A 17168-nucleotide genomic window follows, 5' to 3' on the forward strand; every position below is an offset into this window, starting at 1 on the left:
GCAAATTGGCCAGGAAGTGTTCAAATATCTATATATTAATATCAAAATTCCAGGGCTGGGTGGGGGAAGTGGGAAGGAATCAAAGGTCCTGATTCACAGCTGGTATAAATTGATATCACTTTATTAACTTTCAAGAGACCAACTTCAATTTACAGCAGCTGAGAATCAGGCCCCAAGCATGGATTTAGATACAGAACTTATCTTGCCTCTATAACCTGTGGCAAGTCATTTTAACCTCTTTTTTTCTATTTCCCCAACTGTAAAATGGACAAAAAATGGATTTTGTGAGAATTAATTAGTTTGTTAAAAAAAAAAAACACCCCAAACTTTTCAACTGAAAATCACTATATAATTGGTACTATTAAAGAAATAGTAAACAGCTAATGTATGACAAAATATTGATTAAGAGAGAATTTAAAAGATCCCCCTTTTGTACACATATAATAGCAAATGATGAAAGATCAATTAAATCCTGCAATGTATTAAATTTACCAGCCAGATGTCATCTTTCCAGTCACAATATAGCATCTGCATGAAAGTGGCACAACTGACATTATGCTCTGGACCCAGCCTATTCAGTGGAAAGCCAGCAATGATTCCACAATTCTAAACTTTGCCATAGGCAAAAGTTTTATAGTAAAGAATCAAACTCTACTTAATTTCTAAGGATGGTAATTTTAAGTTGAATATAATTTTGACACCCTGAATGACAGGAGAGAAATAATTGCTTTCCCTGCTGGGAGCTATGAAGTGGATGCCCAGCCAGTAGCGTCAGCCAGAGGGAGAGGAAAGAAAGCTTCATTTCTTCCTAATATCATGCCTCCTCAAAGCCTGCTCCAGGTGATGGAGTAAGTGAAGACACCAGCCAACACATTTCCCTTCAAACCTCGGGGGAAGAAATGTATTTTGGAGGGAAGAGGATAGGAAAGATGCACAGAGCCCCTGGCCTAGTTGGCAAAATGTGGAACCCTGCTGTGCGGGAGGGGAGAATGGTGTGTGTGACAGATTTGAGGACCATTGTATACATTTATGAATGTCTTATGGATGATTGTTTTCTACTCCACAGGGGAAGGTTGCCACAGCTCCTCCAGGAACTAAAACACTATATATGTGGCGGTAAATAGGATAAATCCCTGAAACTGTAAATACCTCCAGAGTTGTACTCCCACCTGAGGCGGTTTGCATCTAGTGATTCAGGCTGTTTTTTCCAGAAACTAGGAAACATTGGATAGAAGACCTTTCATTGAGGGGAGGGGCAACCCTTGTGGAAGAATTGGAAAGACTTTGGCCTACTGGGCTCCTCAAAAAACTGATGGATGAACTCTGGTAAGCTTTTAGCATGCATTTAGGATCTTTTGTTGTTTTTTTATGTTTTTTCTGCAATGCTTTTGTCTTAAGAATATATATAGTTTGCTTTATGAAGTTGCTTTGCTGGTTGATAATGCACACACTGTTGTAATCCCTAGAGAAAGGTTACCCACAGTTGCTGGACCTCTGCGAGATCTGCTGGGGAAATCACCGCAAAGTGCAGAGGGACTGCAAGCCTAAACCCATGTTCTGGAGAAAGAGACATGACTTTGCCCAAGAGATGTGATGGGTAGGAAGACTGAAACCTTTAAATGAGTGCCCTCCAGGAGAAACAGGAGGTGGGGTCAAAGGTGCAATTAACCTTGAAACTGTGACTTATATTGTGGTAGTGAGTATGATCTATGACAGTAGGGAATTGTCAGTAAAGTGCCAAGAACTGTGAAAGCAAGTATTGTAGAAGAGAAAGCAATGCATAGGTCCTGGCCATGAGGCAGGCTGGATTGCTGGGAATATCACAGTGTTTGGTGGGAACTGTGAACCCTTAAAATCCCGCCCCCCCGGTCAGAAAGGAATGGGAAAAGGGTCCCTACCCAGAGACAACTGATGGCTGGAGGCCTGAGGCTTGGCTGGGCACTCCTGGAGTGGACCATGGAGGGGGAAATACAGGTGCAGTTCCCTTGAAACTGTGGGATGGGGGCACACAGAGCCCCTGGCATGGGAAAAGGTGGAAATGAAAGGTATGCATGGAATTGGAAAAGAGAGTTCACAGAGAGCTGCTGGCCTGGGGGAGAGTATGGGGACCTTCATAGGAAGGAGGGGAAATGGGGACACAAACCCCCTTCCAGTACCATTTTTTTCCATTCCCTCTTGACCCTTGAGTCACTAAGGGTCCCTGGCCACAAGCTTTAAGAAGAGCTTTCATGGACTCAGGGGAATGAGCCCATGTGGTTTCAGGGGCCTCTTAACTTTTATACCCTTTTTTGTTTTCCTCCATGCCACACAGTCAAGGGCCTGCATGATTTTGAAATGTGGTTGTATTAGAATTCTTTGAAGCATACTTGATGCTGTTACACATTTTTATAGATTCAATAATAAAAAAATGCATTTAAACAATCTGTTTTCTTTCCTGGAGTATTAGCGAAAAAAAGGAAGTGTTAACCCAGATCACCATTTAATCTTGAATACTGCTTGAAGGTATTTTTTAAAGAGAGTTTTGCTTCCCTCCTATTCAAAAAAGATTAGACCATTTTATAAGACCTGATGGCAATAGATACAGTACTTGCATAATGGGGGAGAAAGGAAGCCATGCAGGTGACCAAAGCAAATAGAAACCATTTGTATGGCATGTTACCGGTATGGTTTTAAAGCACTTAAATCTAATGAAAACATAGAAGCATTTAACAATGTGCTAGGGGGTTAACTTGTGCTTCTAATGCAGTTTAATTTGAATCTGTAATAACCACACAACCAGAGTTAAGGTGCAGAACTCCAACGGAAGAGGAATGTTTAAATTAAAACCTGTGACTAACAGAACAAAATACCTTATTTTGTCATAGGAGCAGCGAGCCATTCTGGCTTTGGTTCTAATCCTGTTGTTGTTTGAAAAGTTCTTACCCTATATTTCTCAACTATGACAGACTACTTGTTGAACTGAAGATTTTTTTTAACTAAAAAGAGGCCTTTGTGAGCAAAAGGCTATGTGCACCAAACAAAGCCTCCCTATAGACTTTAATGAGTAATTTAGATATGTAAAGTACGTCCCTCGGCCTGTGCCGCTTCCAGCAGCTCCCCTAGGCCTGGAGCAGCGAATCACGGCCAGTGGGAGCTGCAATCGGCTGAACCTGCGGACGCGGCAGGTAAACTGGCCCGGCCCGCCAGGGGCTTTCCCTACACAAGCGGCGTCCCAAGTTTGGGAAACACTGTTCTAGAGGATAGGGAAAGGGAGAGAAGGGAATTGTTTAGGAAAAATAACTCAGTTTAAGCAAACTAACCCCCCCAGATCATTGCAATGATCAAGTTCCTGCTCTTCCTCCTTTTAAAGTCAATGGAAAATTTGCTTAGAAATGTCCACTGTGTTCTAAACTAATTGTAAACCCTGTGGCCTGAAGCTCTAGGTAAGGAACTCTCTGCTGAAGAATGGTTGCATAAGCTGTTTACCCAAACTCCAGATGACCTGAAGTTCTAAAGGGGAAGAAAGTCTCTGTCACCATCTGTTTGTAAATATGGGACTATGCAGTTACAGGGAGAGCTTCATTTGCATAAACTTTCTACCCAGAATTTTTCCAGTGCCACAATTGTACACACACTCAGGACTGGCTGGGAGTGGAACTGAGAGAAGGGAAACCAGATCCTACATTGTGGCAAGGAGTGCGTCCCCAATGGCAAGCACTCTGCTCAAGGGTCCAATATGCTACTGGTTCCTCGTCATTGTGGATCTTGTGCTGCTGGAAGGACTTTGCAGAGAGACGATGTAAACTGAGGACTTCACTGCAAAAGCTGTCATGGAGGACGTTGTGATGGAAGATGACACAAAAGCAGGTCCTGAGCAGAGGACAACTCAGAGGGAGAGCTTTGCTAATGTCACAGGATACAGGAGTAGAGCTGAGTGAACTCTGGTGACTACCCCCTCCCCAGCTGTCACAACTGAGGGCAACCGCACCTGTATTTCCTCTCAGTGGTCCATCAAAGGCAACCACTTGTAGGCTTCTAGCGCCTCAGCTTATGTCTTTCTGGGTGAGGATCTTCATCCCTCTCCCTTCTGATTGAGGGTATTTCCAGGTTGCACAGTTCCCTGCCTTCACTGTGTTATTCCCAGCACAGAGGACAAGGACACCTGCTTGATTTCTCTTCAGAGACAATTGACAAGTGTAATTGCTACTGTTATATGTTGCCACACAGCACTGCCAATGCAAGCATACTTTATTTTTAAGGTAAAAAGAATTATAGAGAAAACATTAAAAACAGTAAATGATCCTATACACATGCTAATAAGCTTACCAGATTTCATCCCACCCTTAAACATGGGTTCTGGCATGAGGAGTTTTTCAAATCCCCACCCAAGGAGATTCCTTGTGGTTACAGGTTAAACACAACTTCATCTCAGAACACATACTGAGTTTTATAGGGCCTCAGTAGGCTCAGTCTTTGTAACTCTTTCAAAAGGACTGGGGCCCTCTAGGGACCAGGGCTCATGTCCATTTGCTGGATAAGGAAGAAGACCCTGTGTCAGTTTAAAACCAGGCTGTTTATTCAAAAAGCCTTTCTGGGTTTGTCCTTGGAAAATCCAGTTTGAACTAGTGCATATATGTGGCTTCTCTGGAGTTGTTACAACCCAAGTGAATTGCATAATCTCCCCTTGCTGTTCTCTATTTACCCTTCCCATGGAAATACATACAGTGCCACAATACCAGATACACAACTGAATTTTTAATAAAATGAACCCCAAAGGAATTAACCTAACTCAGTACAGTTCAATTTAATTAAATATACCTCATTCAGGATATTGCAGGAAATTGTCACTCTGTCACACCAGCCATTCACTAAACATGAATTTAGAGCTAGTTGTAATTTTTTGGTCAAAATGGTTTTTGATGGGGGGGGGAGCCATTTTTTTCCACATTGAAATATTTTGAAAATATATTGATTTCAATGAATTTTTTTATTAGGAAAAGCAAAATGAATAGTTTTGATAATATTGAAACATCTCATTTCAACACTTCCAGAATGGAATGTTTTGACTTTTGTTTCTTTGTTTCAAAACTACTTTTTGAAATGAGATTCATTTTATATTTATTTATTTATTTTGGAATTCTGTTTTTCTAGAACTTTCAAAATTTGTTTTCATTCTGTTTTGGAACAGAAAAAAAATCACAGAAGTTCGTTTGAAATTGAGAATCTGTTTCCTGCCCAGCTGTAGTGGAAATTACTCAAACTGGGTGAGGTAGTAGAGCCTCAAGACAGGGTCAGGCAGAGCTACCCTTGGGCCTGGACACAGGCCAGTCTCAGTGTACTCCTGGGGTTTGGTATACTCTCTCCACTGACACCAAACTGTGACTTGAAGTGAGGGAAGTAACTTAGTAAAGTGATATTTGCCTATTGAATGTGTACACTGGTGGGAGAGTTAATGGCCTACTACCAAAGATACTGTGGGGTGAGTATTTATCATTCAATTATGTATATTGTTGCTGTGTTCTCTCCACCTGCCACCTGATTTTGTCAGTGCTTGTGAGTGGAGAAGTATTGCCTGTTAGGGCACCTAGGGAAGGTATTTAGTGATTCCAAAAATTCTGGGTGGAGGTTCAAGCCACTGGTTTGTGTTAGTTTTAAGAGGGATCCTTACTTATCTGAAACCTGCCCTTGTTGTTTTCAATGCCATCTGTCAGAAGGGTTACATACATCTAAGAAGTAGCTTCTGTCCTAGCCCCTCAATGCTGAGAAGTGTATAGTGCAACTGGACTGCTTCCCTTGCATTAATCACAGCAGTCCAAGGGCTACACTAGTTTCCTTGCTGGCAGCCAGAAGTGTGTGTTGTCAGAGCTGTTGTGCTGGATCTATGCCACCAAAAGATGCCCTTACAAGAAGATGATCCTCCCTTAGCTGATGAAGATAGCTTTCGGGTTTACACTGGCAGTTTTATACTAAGCAGCTACAGTACACTTGGGGATTTGAGCCGTTGTTCCCTGGTTTTTATATTCTGACTTGATGATAATCTTTTCTACTGTGTTCACTCCTGGTGAAACACAGAAACGCAAAAGCAAATGGGAGTGGAGAATAACAGATTAAAAAAAACTCATACATCAAAATGTCTACTTGGTTTCTTAGAAACACCTAGAGTATGTGCACTCCAGTTACACCCCTTAATACATATCTAATATAAAGAACCTTCTTTAACCATTTCTCTTGTCCCTCCCTAGTCTATGTTTAAACAAACTAAATTGCTTCAGAAAAAGTAACAGACAGATCTAAAGCAAATGTTAAACTATGAATTACCTTACCCTTCCTAACCTCCCTTCAGCCAAAAAGTTAAGGTTTGTTGTACTTTTTTTTCCCTTTTAGCCACATTGCTAATTTGTCATAGATATCTGTTTGATACAGTGCATGGGAAAGCATAATTCAAAAGCAAACTTGGGGACATATCCATCTCATTTTAAGAATCAAAATGGATTTTCCCCAGGGTGTCTGACATCTGGAAATGAATTCTGAGGCTCTACGGGTGGATTCTTTTTTAAATGTACTGTTTCCATGCTCCAGTTCAAATCAAGGTCCACTGTAAATAATGTTTGGGAGCACTATGCCTGCAATAAAAGCAGTCTTTCATATTTCATTTTCTTACGGATGAGACCATGCTAAATAGTCAGGGTGTCGCACCGTATAAATGTGGCATTTTGTATAACATGCATGGAAGCTGCAAGGAAACAAAAACTTTTAACACAAGAGACCATGCCAATCACAAAAGAAGGGGTTCAGACATGAGTGATGACAATGCTTAGGGTTATGGAAAAACTGTCATATGAAAACAGTTTGAAAACACTGGGATTGTTTACCTTAGAAAGAATATGAATAAGTGGGGACATAAGAAACATATACAAAATGATGAATAGCACAGAGAGGGTAGATCAAGAGTTTCTTTCTCCTTATCCCACAACACAAGAAAAAGGGGACAAGAATATCTGGAGTTCTTATAGTTCATGCTAAAAAAATCTTTTGGAAGGGATATACAACATCATGTTTCAGGGCCTAGGCCAATTTCTAAAAAACTTAGGGATCAGAATATTATCTTCAGGGGGCGGGGGGCATTCTGCTCACTTGGGCATTCCTTACGTTTTCCTAAACAGAATAGACAGGATACTGGACATGGGTGGGATCCAGTGTGAAGGGATCCCAATGGGGAGGGAGACTAGCAATTCCATCCTCTGAAATTAGCTGGAATATTGAAAGAGACTCACCATTTTAGGGCAGCCTGAAACACACTCTTAATCTTATAGCAGTTCTATGTGGACAACTTCAGTGTACATGTGTGTGGCCTTTCTATGGGTAGGGATCACATACTGACTTAAGTGGCCTCCTTAATACCTTAGGTACCTATGGACTTGTTCATCTCACCTGTATTCAATTAATAAGTATAGACATTTTCCAGGATAGTCAGTCGTTGCCTGTTCCTCCAAATATTATCAAATCCATATTAGTTAAATTTAAACAGAGTATTACTTAGGAAATAGAAGACACATTCAAATAGACTTGTTTCTGTGGGAAATGAAAAAAAGCTTTCCTAATATCAGTTATAAATCATAATTTCAAAGAATATAAATTGGTAAAGTTTAACACTTACATGTTACAGGCAGTCTATACCTCTTTTCAGTCCATAGTTTTCTCCAAAAGGGGATATATTTTGGGTTCCTTTTGTCCCTCACTTAAGTCACAGGTTTTACAACAATACCCTTTTGTCAATAATATAAAATGTGAGACAAAGAAATGAAGGGAAAATGTGACCTAAGCCTATCAATTAACATATAATATGTGTCAGATAAATCAGACCTTCGATGCTGCAGGTAACTGACTACCATTTTCCCCTTTAATTTGAGGAAGACAAATGAAACATATTTTTACTGTATGCTAGAAGAATACTAAAATTTTCATATATGTTTCAAACAACTTTTTTTTAAGAATAGTGAAAATTAAATAAGTTATAAGGTTCGGTTAACTGTGATCTTTATTTGATTAATTTTCTGTCTTTATTTCACATCTTGAATATCAATAAGTAAAAAAAAATTAATTGAAGTTTTCATAAACAGCTTGTGAATCGACAGAGCTGCCTGAAAACAAAAAAGAAACACATTACACAGCATAATTGACTTAAAATAAATTAAATGAAATTGGATTTACCTTATTGAATTTACGTAAAGTAGTTAAATTTACCTAAATCTTGGTAGTTACAATATGGCACATTTTGCACAGCAGAAATTTAATCTGCTCCCCAGATGCCATTTATTTTAGATTTTGCATATTTCTTTATCTGCTAATCTTCTCTTTTGAACTACTGTGTTTTACAGAGTTGATTACATGCAATTTGAAACCAGTTCATCAAAAATAAATTCCCATACAAGTGAGATGATTATTTTCTACAGAATTTTCAGTGGAGAGTCATGCTGTACATTGTGCTTGTGACACTGAAATTAAATAAAACAAGCAAATAACTCAGTGAGGTAGCAGCATGATGATATCATTTGGTAGAGGGTCCAGACTGTACATAAAAGCCAAACAACTTATACTGATTATCAATGTTGTAATGAAAAAAAAAATTGCCTTTAGAGTTCCCAGATTTGGTACAACTCATGAGGAGACAAAGTTAAAGCTCCTGTATCGTAAGTTATTGTGAGTAATATACTGGTCTCTGCAAATGTTGGAAATATGACACTAGAGTAGATGAAAAGTATTGAACCTGTGATCCAAAGAGAAGAAACTTGGCTTATATATTATAGGCATGTCCCAAAATTTATGTTCACTGGGCCAAAGGATTGTATACAATTTAATTTGATTTGGAATTTTGATTTGCCTAGGAATGCATTGTTAATCCTTCTGTATGCATGTTTCTTAATGGCACCTACTGCACTGAGACTTTAAAAGTAATTATTAACAAATCTGTCTTGTGTAAGGAGCTTACTTCTGTGCAAATGGAAACCTTCTCATACCATGCCAGAAATTCAGGACTGGCATAGTTTAAGGATTTAGCTAATGCTGAAGGTTTAGAAAGAGCATTTCTAAAATAAAAGGTGAGCTACACCTTATAACGTGGCAGGGGGAATTTCTTGGCTCGTATTAAAAGTGATTTCATTGTTGAACAAAATTCTGAAGACCTTATTCAGGGCCCAATTTTGCTACCTTCTCTCATTTTGAATAGCACCTTGCTATGTAAATTGCCCTATTGACTTCAGTGGTCTAGAATCTGGCTGGTCATTACTTGGGGATAAAGCATTTATGGAGTAGAGCTGGGTGAACTTTTTGGACAAATAGTTTTATTCACCAAAAAATGCAGTTTAGGTCAACTCAAAACTATTCACAGTTTTGGCCATTGACTATTCATTGTAATTCATAATAGGCAAGAGAGTGAAAGTGAGAATAACTCCATGATTTGGTGGATGGGGCATCTCAGATGTAAATGACCAAGTTCAAATCACTGCTCCACTGGCTAGTTAATTATTTATACAAAGTGGTTCAGTTTCAACAGAAGCAACTGAGAAAGACACACTCCAGGATATCCCTGGGACCAGTGGCTAGATCACACTACTGCAACATGGGAGACCCAAATTCAAATCCCTTCTCCACATCATATAGAGAGGGGGAACTGAACAGGAGTCTGCTCTGATAATAGGGCTCACAAATTTACCTTAATTGTGATCTCAGTAGTAAAAAGTGAGTGGATGTTTATGAAGTGTCAAAATAACTTGTAAAAATACATGTTGATGGGAAAAGGTGCAAAAAAGAATTTTAAAAAATGAAATTGTATAAACAAAAAGGCCTACTGATATAATTCAAGGACTGTGTTAAGATCCTGCCTGATAAACAACAAAAGTGTGGAACTGGAAACTAATAAACCAAAATTGGTTTGTTGGAAATTAGGCCGAATTGATGGACAAAATGAGGGGATGAGATATTCTGCTCATCACCCCCTTTTGGGGTCCTCAGAAAAAGACTTGTTGGGGAAAAGCTGGCTATCACAATGCTGACTGACTAAAAGATGAGAGATGGGGAAGGAGTGAGTTTTGATATTATGGCTGCCACCCCTCATTGTCTCTTGGGACACTGGACATTTTTCGTAATCCTAAGAGATGTCCTAACCAGTCCAGACCAGAGAAAGGGAGCCAAGTGAGATTGCCACCCCAACTGACTATGGCTAAATCCCAAATACCACATAAATGTGAGTCTCTGTCACACACTCACAATCACACACTCTCTATGTATTCTTTTCCTTCCCCACCTTATTTCTTCTTTCCTACCCCTCTCCTTTTTCCTTATGTCTAATAAGACTCTGGTTTGGCTAGTCAAGAGTGTGTATTTTGCAACACAGTTGTAAGTCTGTGACCAGAAAGAGGCAACTAAAAGCAATGCCCCAAATATCCCAATGCTGGTACAAGTTGCTGGTACAAGTTGGAGTAGCTCATAAGAACCTGTACTGTGCCTGTGTTTCTTCAGCAGTGAGGTTGCAAGTGAGAGTTAGCACCACAGATAGAAGCTGTATTTTCAACAGTTGCTATACTTTTCTCTCCCCATTTGTGTGTCTTGTTTTGTCTTTCAGAAAACAGGATCAGATTTCAACAAGATCTCCAGCTCGTCACAACTGACTCTTTCTCTTTTCCCCCAAAAGCACAGTTACTGCCATCTTTAATACCATCTAAATGATTGTCAAACAAGGTTTTTTTTCCAGATTAAAAACTCTTGATAGCTAAAGGGAAAGGGAACGTGGGATATGGCTAAATGAAAGCCTTATCTAATACTTCACGTTTCAAATGCTTTAACTATTTTTCCTTTTCTGTATCTTTAAAAAAAGATTAAAGAGGTTTTTTTATGGTGTGTTTGCCATGGTACTAAGCTGGCTGAGGGGGTATGGGGTTGTCAGGGAGGAGTAATACCTCTGATGGGGGAGCAGTCGTACTCCTAGGAGTAGCTCATCCACTTTGGTCCCCACTTGACACCCAGCTCTCACCTGTGGCTCCAAGTAGCTGTCAGCATGCGACAGCGGCCACACTCCAGAGACCGTCTCGACTGGCGGGCTAAACAAGGTGAGGGTAGCCGATGAGTATGAGACTCTTGGTGAGTTAAGTCCTGTCTACCCATTGCATGCGAAGGCTGGATCCGGCTGACTGAGGCAACCTGGTTCAACCTGGTTTAATGGTCAGGAATGCGGTGACAGCAAGCGTTGTGGAATGCTTAAGAGCACGACAAGACACGTAGGCGTCCTGGTCATCCACTGCACCCTGCCCTATCTCCAGCCATCTCGACTTCTGTCCTGCCACTGGATACAGATAGGAACTGGGAAGAGAGAGTGAGGCTGACGTTGCTCAACTCTCCCTCACTTTAATCCAATTCACACGCAAGTCTCGATAATAAATCATATTATATCATATATCAAGTCCTGTGGTGATGGGCGAGCGATGAAGCAACAGGTGTGGATACACTGGGAGTTGTACCCATGGACCTGCACATAGGCGGCTCAGGCATAATGGTCGTTCCTCAGTGGAGCTCGGCATCTTCTTGAGCGCCTGAGCAGCCCTATTCAGGATTGCACTGCTCACCTCCGTAGAACGAGGAGGGGGCTAGAAAAAGTGCCCTAAACATTGCCTGCTTCACCTTACCCTGGCCAGCATACCGCGGCTGGCGGGGATCCCATAAATGCAGTCGAACAAAAACAAAAACAAAACTTAGAGTGACACCAATCACTATTGGCACATGGAATGTGCGCACATTACTGGACAACATCACGGCAGACAGACCGGAGAGAAGAACAGCACTTGTCGCTAGAGAGCTTGCATGCTACAATATTGACATTGCAGCCCTTAGTGAAACTCACCTTGCTAATGAAGGACAGCTATCCGAGTCAGGCGGTGGCTATACATTCTTCTGGAGTGGCCGCAGCAGCGATGAGCGCCGCGAATCTAAAGTTGGCTTCGCCATCAAGAATCATCTTGTTTGGAAACTTGCCAGTTCCCCCAAGTGTATGAATGACCGGCTCATGACAATGCAGCTTCCGCTTCAAAAAGGAAAACAAGCTACTTTGATCAGCGCATATGCTCCTACAATGACCAACCCAGAGGATGTGAAGGATAAATTCTATGAAGAACTAGATACTCTGCTATCGTCAGTGCACTGCACAAACAAGCTGATTCTGCTTGGCAATTTTAACGCAAGAGTCGGATGCGATGCCGCAGCCTGGGAATGAGTCATCGGGAAAAATGGAGTCGGAAAGTGTAACAGCAATGGTCTGTTACTGCTGAAAACTTGTGCAGCACATGACCTTCTGATCAGCAATACGATCTTCCACCTTCCTACCCGTAACAGGACTTCGCGGATGCATCCCTGTTCCAAGCACTGGCATTTGATCGATTATGCCATCATCAGGAGAAGGGATAGACAAGATGTCAGGGTTACAAAAGCTATGTGTGGCGCTGACTGTTGGACGGATCATAGGCTCATAGTATCCAAAATGAAGCTCCGTATCATGCCAAAGAGACGACCACAAGGCTGTAAGTCTTTCAAAAGGATCAACGTGTCGAAGCTGAAGAACAGCCACATCACTGAAAATCTAGCGGAAGACCTAGAGAATGAACTTGCTGATCTTTGTATTGAGGATGACTCTGAGAAAGACTGGGAGCGATTCCGCAACACTGTCCATACAGCTTCATCGAAGGTATTGGGGCCCTCCACATGCAGGCGGCAAGACTGGTTTGATGAAAATGATGCAGAAATCCAGGCCTTACTTGCTGAGAAGCACCGCCTGCATCGTGCATATCAAAACGATCCATCCTCAGCGGCAAAGAAGACCGCCTTTATCAACACTTGCAGAACAGTACAGAACCGACTGCGCAAAATGCGGGAATTGTGGCTGAGCGCCAAAGCAGATGAAATACAGGCATATGCAGACAGGAACGACTATAAGCAGTTTTATGAAGCCCTTAACACACTTTATGGTCCACAGTCTCCTGGGAGCTTTCCCCTCCTGAACTCTGATGGTACTGTGCTCCTTACAGAGAAGACGCAGATTCTCCAGAGATGGGCTGAACACTTTGAAGCAATTCTCAATCGCCCCTCAGTCATCAATGATGAGGCCATTGACAAGGTGCCCCAGGTTGCAGTCAATGACTCCATGGATGCTTCACCAGAAGAGGACGAAGTGAAGAAAGCTATCAATCAGCTGTCAAGTGGCAAAGCCCCAGGGTCAGATACCATACCAGCAGAGGTGTACAAAGTCGGTGGACCCGTGCTGCTACCGAAACTCACTGAGCTGTTTCAGTCCTTCTGGAAGCAGGGAACCATTCCACAAGAATTTAGAGACGCGTCCATCTTGCACCTCTATAAGAGGAAGGGCAATCGCCAGGTATGCGACAATCACCGTGGAATCTCGCTGCTTTCTACAGCGGGGAAAGTTCTTGCACGGGTTCTGTTGAACCGATTGATCACTCACATGGCGAAGGGCTTACTGCCTGAATCACAGTGTAGCTTCCGGAAGGGACGTGGGACTATTCACATGATCTTCGCTGTGCATCAGCTACAGGAGAAATGTCAAGAGCAGAATCATGAACTCTACACAACTTTTGTGGACCTCACGAAAGCATTTGACTCTGTCAGTTGCCAGGGCCTGTGGAGGATCATGTCGAAATTTGGCTGTCCAGACAGATTTATATGAATGGTACGCCAATTTCATCACGGTATGATGTCTCGTGTCCTGGATGACGGTGAAACATCTGAGGCCTTCCCAGTCACCAACGGCGTCAAGCAAGGGTGTGTTTTAGCACCCCCTTTGTTCAGCATGATATTATCTGCCACTTTGACTGATGCCTTTCAACACTGCACTGAAGGAGTAGTCCTGAAGTATAGAACTGGTGGGAAACTATTTAATCTGAGGTGACTGCGTGCCATCAGCAAGGTGAAGGAAACTGTACTTCGAGACTTTCTCTTTGCTGATGATTGTGCTCTGAATGCTAGTCAGAGCCAGAAATGCAAGCCAGTATGAACAAGTTTTCAACTGCATGCAGCAACTTCGGTCTCACCATTAACATCAAGAAGACTGAGGTCATGCACCAGCCAGCTCCCCATGCTTCGTACTCAGAACCGTCCATCACTGTAAATGGACAGAGACTTCAGACAGTGGACCACTTCACGTACCTGGGCAGTACCCTTTCCTGAGCAGTGTCAAGCGACGATGAAGTAAACTTCAGAATTGCTAAAGCCAGCTCTGCATTTGGCCAATTGCACTCCAATGTTTGGGAACGTCGAGAGATCAGCCTACCAACGAAGCTGAAGGTCTACCGAGCAGTGGTGCTTCCAACTCTGCTGTGCGCCTGCGAGACGTGGACTGTCTATCGGAGTCATGCATGAAGGCTCAATCACTTCCACATTTCCTGTCTGCGAAAGCTTCTAAAAATCAGATGGCAGGACAAAGTGTCCGATACTGATGTCCTTACTAGAGCCAGTCTGCCGTCAGTTTACACATTGCTGATGAGAGCCCAGACCAGGTGGGCCGGACATGTTGTGAGAATGTCAGATGAATGCATTCCTAAACAGCTCTTCTATGGAGAACTCACTCAGGGAAAGCGTTCCCATGGAGGACAAAAGAAGCGGTTCAAGGACACGCTGAAAACCCCTTTGAAGTCCTTCGAGATCAACACCGCCACATGGGAAACCTTTGCACTGAACCATTCAGCATGGCACAGACTCATTCACACAGGCAGTAATACCTCTGAGCGAGGCGTATTGCTGAGGCTGAAAAAAAGCGTGAGCTGCGCAAGTCCAGAGCTGCTCGTACACCATCGACAGTGCCATTATATGTCTGCCCAACGTGTGACAGGACGTTCCACGCCCAAATCATACTGATCAGTCATCTCCGGATGCACAGAGCCCGGTCATCACAAGAATGAGTTGTTGAGGTCTTCATCGATAACGATGGACGAACATCAAGCTGGCTGAGGTCTCTGTATACCCAGCCCTGAACCTTGTTTAACACTGTTTAATGTTGGATGGTGACAGGGTTGTGGTAATAGCTTTGATTCTTTGGGCCCATTTATTCCATCTAAGTTAATACATGTTTTCCACATCCCTGGGGAGTGCTCTGTTCACTGGGCTGAAGGGTAGAAGGGACTCCTTTGATTTTTTTTTGTTTGTTTGTTTGTTTGACCTGAAACCCTTTTTTTTTTCTTTAGTTGCTGAAATTTTTCACACATTTTTTCGGATTGTTTCCACCTAAACTCACTTTTTCTTTTCCAATGGCAGGTGAACCCAGTGAAAACTAGTTATTTGCCCAGTTCTGAATGGAAAGAGAAAGGAGCCTCTCTGCCTTCTGCAGCATACAAAACCCCTAGCAGACTTGAAATTCTGTGCTTAAGGGAGAACAATGATGCTACTGAGGTGCTTCTTGAGGGAGGGGGGAAATGTTTGCTGAGGGAGGGGGACAATAGGTGGAGCTATCTGTTTGCCCCCTACATGCTATGACAGGGTAGAGCAGGCCAACTACATAGAAAAGGGATATGCTGAACCCATTAAGGGGATGTTCAGATTTCATTGTGCTGAAGGCCTGTCTTAAAATACTGGTTAATACATAAGCTCTTCAGGGCAAGACTATCTATAGAAAGATGATCTGCATATTTTGGGCACATATGTAGGAATATCCACTAACATTATTATAAATCTGGCTAGATATAAACAGACGTGGCACAATATATTTTACAATCATTTTGTGTCACGCATTATCCTTTAAATCTATCCAGAATAAAATGTATTCAGTAGTACTATATCTTTGTTTAAAAGAATCTTTAAAAATCATCTGGTCAAATTAATTTCTTGTGTAGTTCCATACACCTAATCAGAGGGGAATTTGGCATATTTTGTATACAATGTACTTATGGCACCTACATATTGTAAATAACATGAAAAATGGCCTCGTTTGCAATTTTTAAAATAAATAATAGAAAGTCATATTTGTGTCCCACACATGTAATTTGATCATATATCTGTAAACGTATATTTTGGTATAGAATTTTAGAGATCTAGACCATCCTAAATACTTAGTCAAGGAAACAACATGAAAGTTAGGCACAAAGCTTAAGAAATAATTTATTACACAACAAAGAAAACTGGGTAGCATCAAAACTGTGCTTTTTCATAGAGTATAGATTTCAAAGCCAGAAGCCTGACTTCCTGTATAATAAAGCTCATAGAACTTCCACAAAATAATTCCTAAAGTATATCTTGTAGAAAAACATTCAATCTCAATTTAAAAATTGTCTGTGATGGAGAATGATTAATTACCCTCACCATTAAAAATTTACATCTTATTTCCAGTCAGAATTTGTCTAGTTTCAATTTCTAGCAACTGGATCTTGTTATACCTTTCTCTGCTAGACTGAAGAGCTGACTATGAAATGTTTGTTCCCCACTGTGATCACGTTCTTCTCTTTGTTAAGATAAATAAATTGAACTCCTGGAGTCTATCACTATAAGACATATTTTCTAATTCTTTAATCATTCTTGTAGCTCTTCTCAGAACTATGTCTAAATTATGAACATCCTTCTTGAACTGAGGACACTGGAACTTTACCATTCTTGTAGCTTTTCTCTGAACCGTCTCCAACTTATTAACATCCTTCCTGAACTGTGGATACCAAAACTTTAGTAAGTATTCCAGTACCAAATGCAGAGGTAAAATAACCTCTCTACTCCTACTCGAGATTTCTCTCTTTATGCATCCCAGGACTGTATGAGCCCTTTTGGCTACAGTGTTGCACTGGGAACCTGTGTTCAGCTGATTATCCACCATGACCCCTAAATCATTTTCATCACTGCTTTGCAGGATATAGCCCCCCATCATGTAAGTATGGCCTAAATCCTTTGTTCCTAGATGTATATGTTTACATTTAGCCATATTAAAATGCATATTGTTTGTGTATCTAGTTTACTAAGCAATCCAATTCGCTCTGTATCAGTGGTCTGTCCTCTTCACTTTGTAGCTTTCCCCTAATTTTTGTGTCATCTGCAAACTTTAGTGGTGATGATTTTGTTTTCTTCCATGTCATTGATGAAAATGTTAAATTGCAAAGGAAGAAGAACCAATCCCTGTGGGGCCCCAGTAAAAATGTTTCCATGTAATGTGTGCC

At 41.4% G+C, this 17168-nt stretch overlaps 1 pseudogene; it reads left to right on the plus strand.

The window, feature by feature from the left end:
- Positions 1-11032: 11032 nt before the first annotated feature.
- On the plus strand, positions 11033-15308 carry LOC117880528 (annotated as a pseudogene).
- Positions 15309-17168: the final 1860 nt, after the last annotated feature.

Source organism: Trachemys scripta, chromosome 1 (genome assembly GCF_013100865.1).
Source record: "Trachemys scripta elegans isolate TJP31775 chromosome 1, CAS_Tse_1.0, whole genome shotgun sequence".
Classification (NCBI taxonomy): domain Eukaryota; kingdom Metazoa; phylum Chordata; order Testudines; family Emydidae; genus Trachemys; species Trachemys scripta.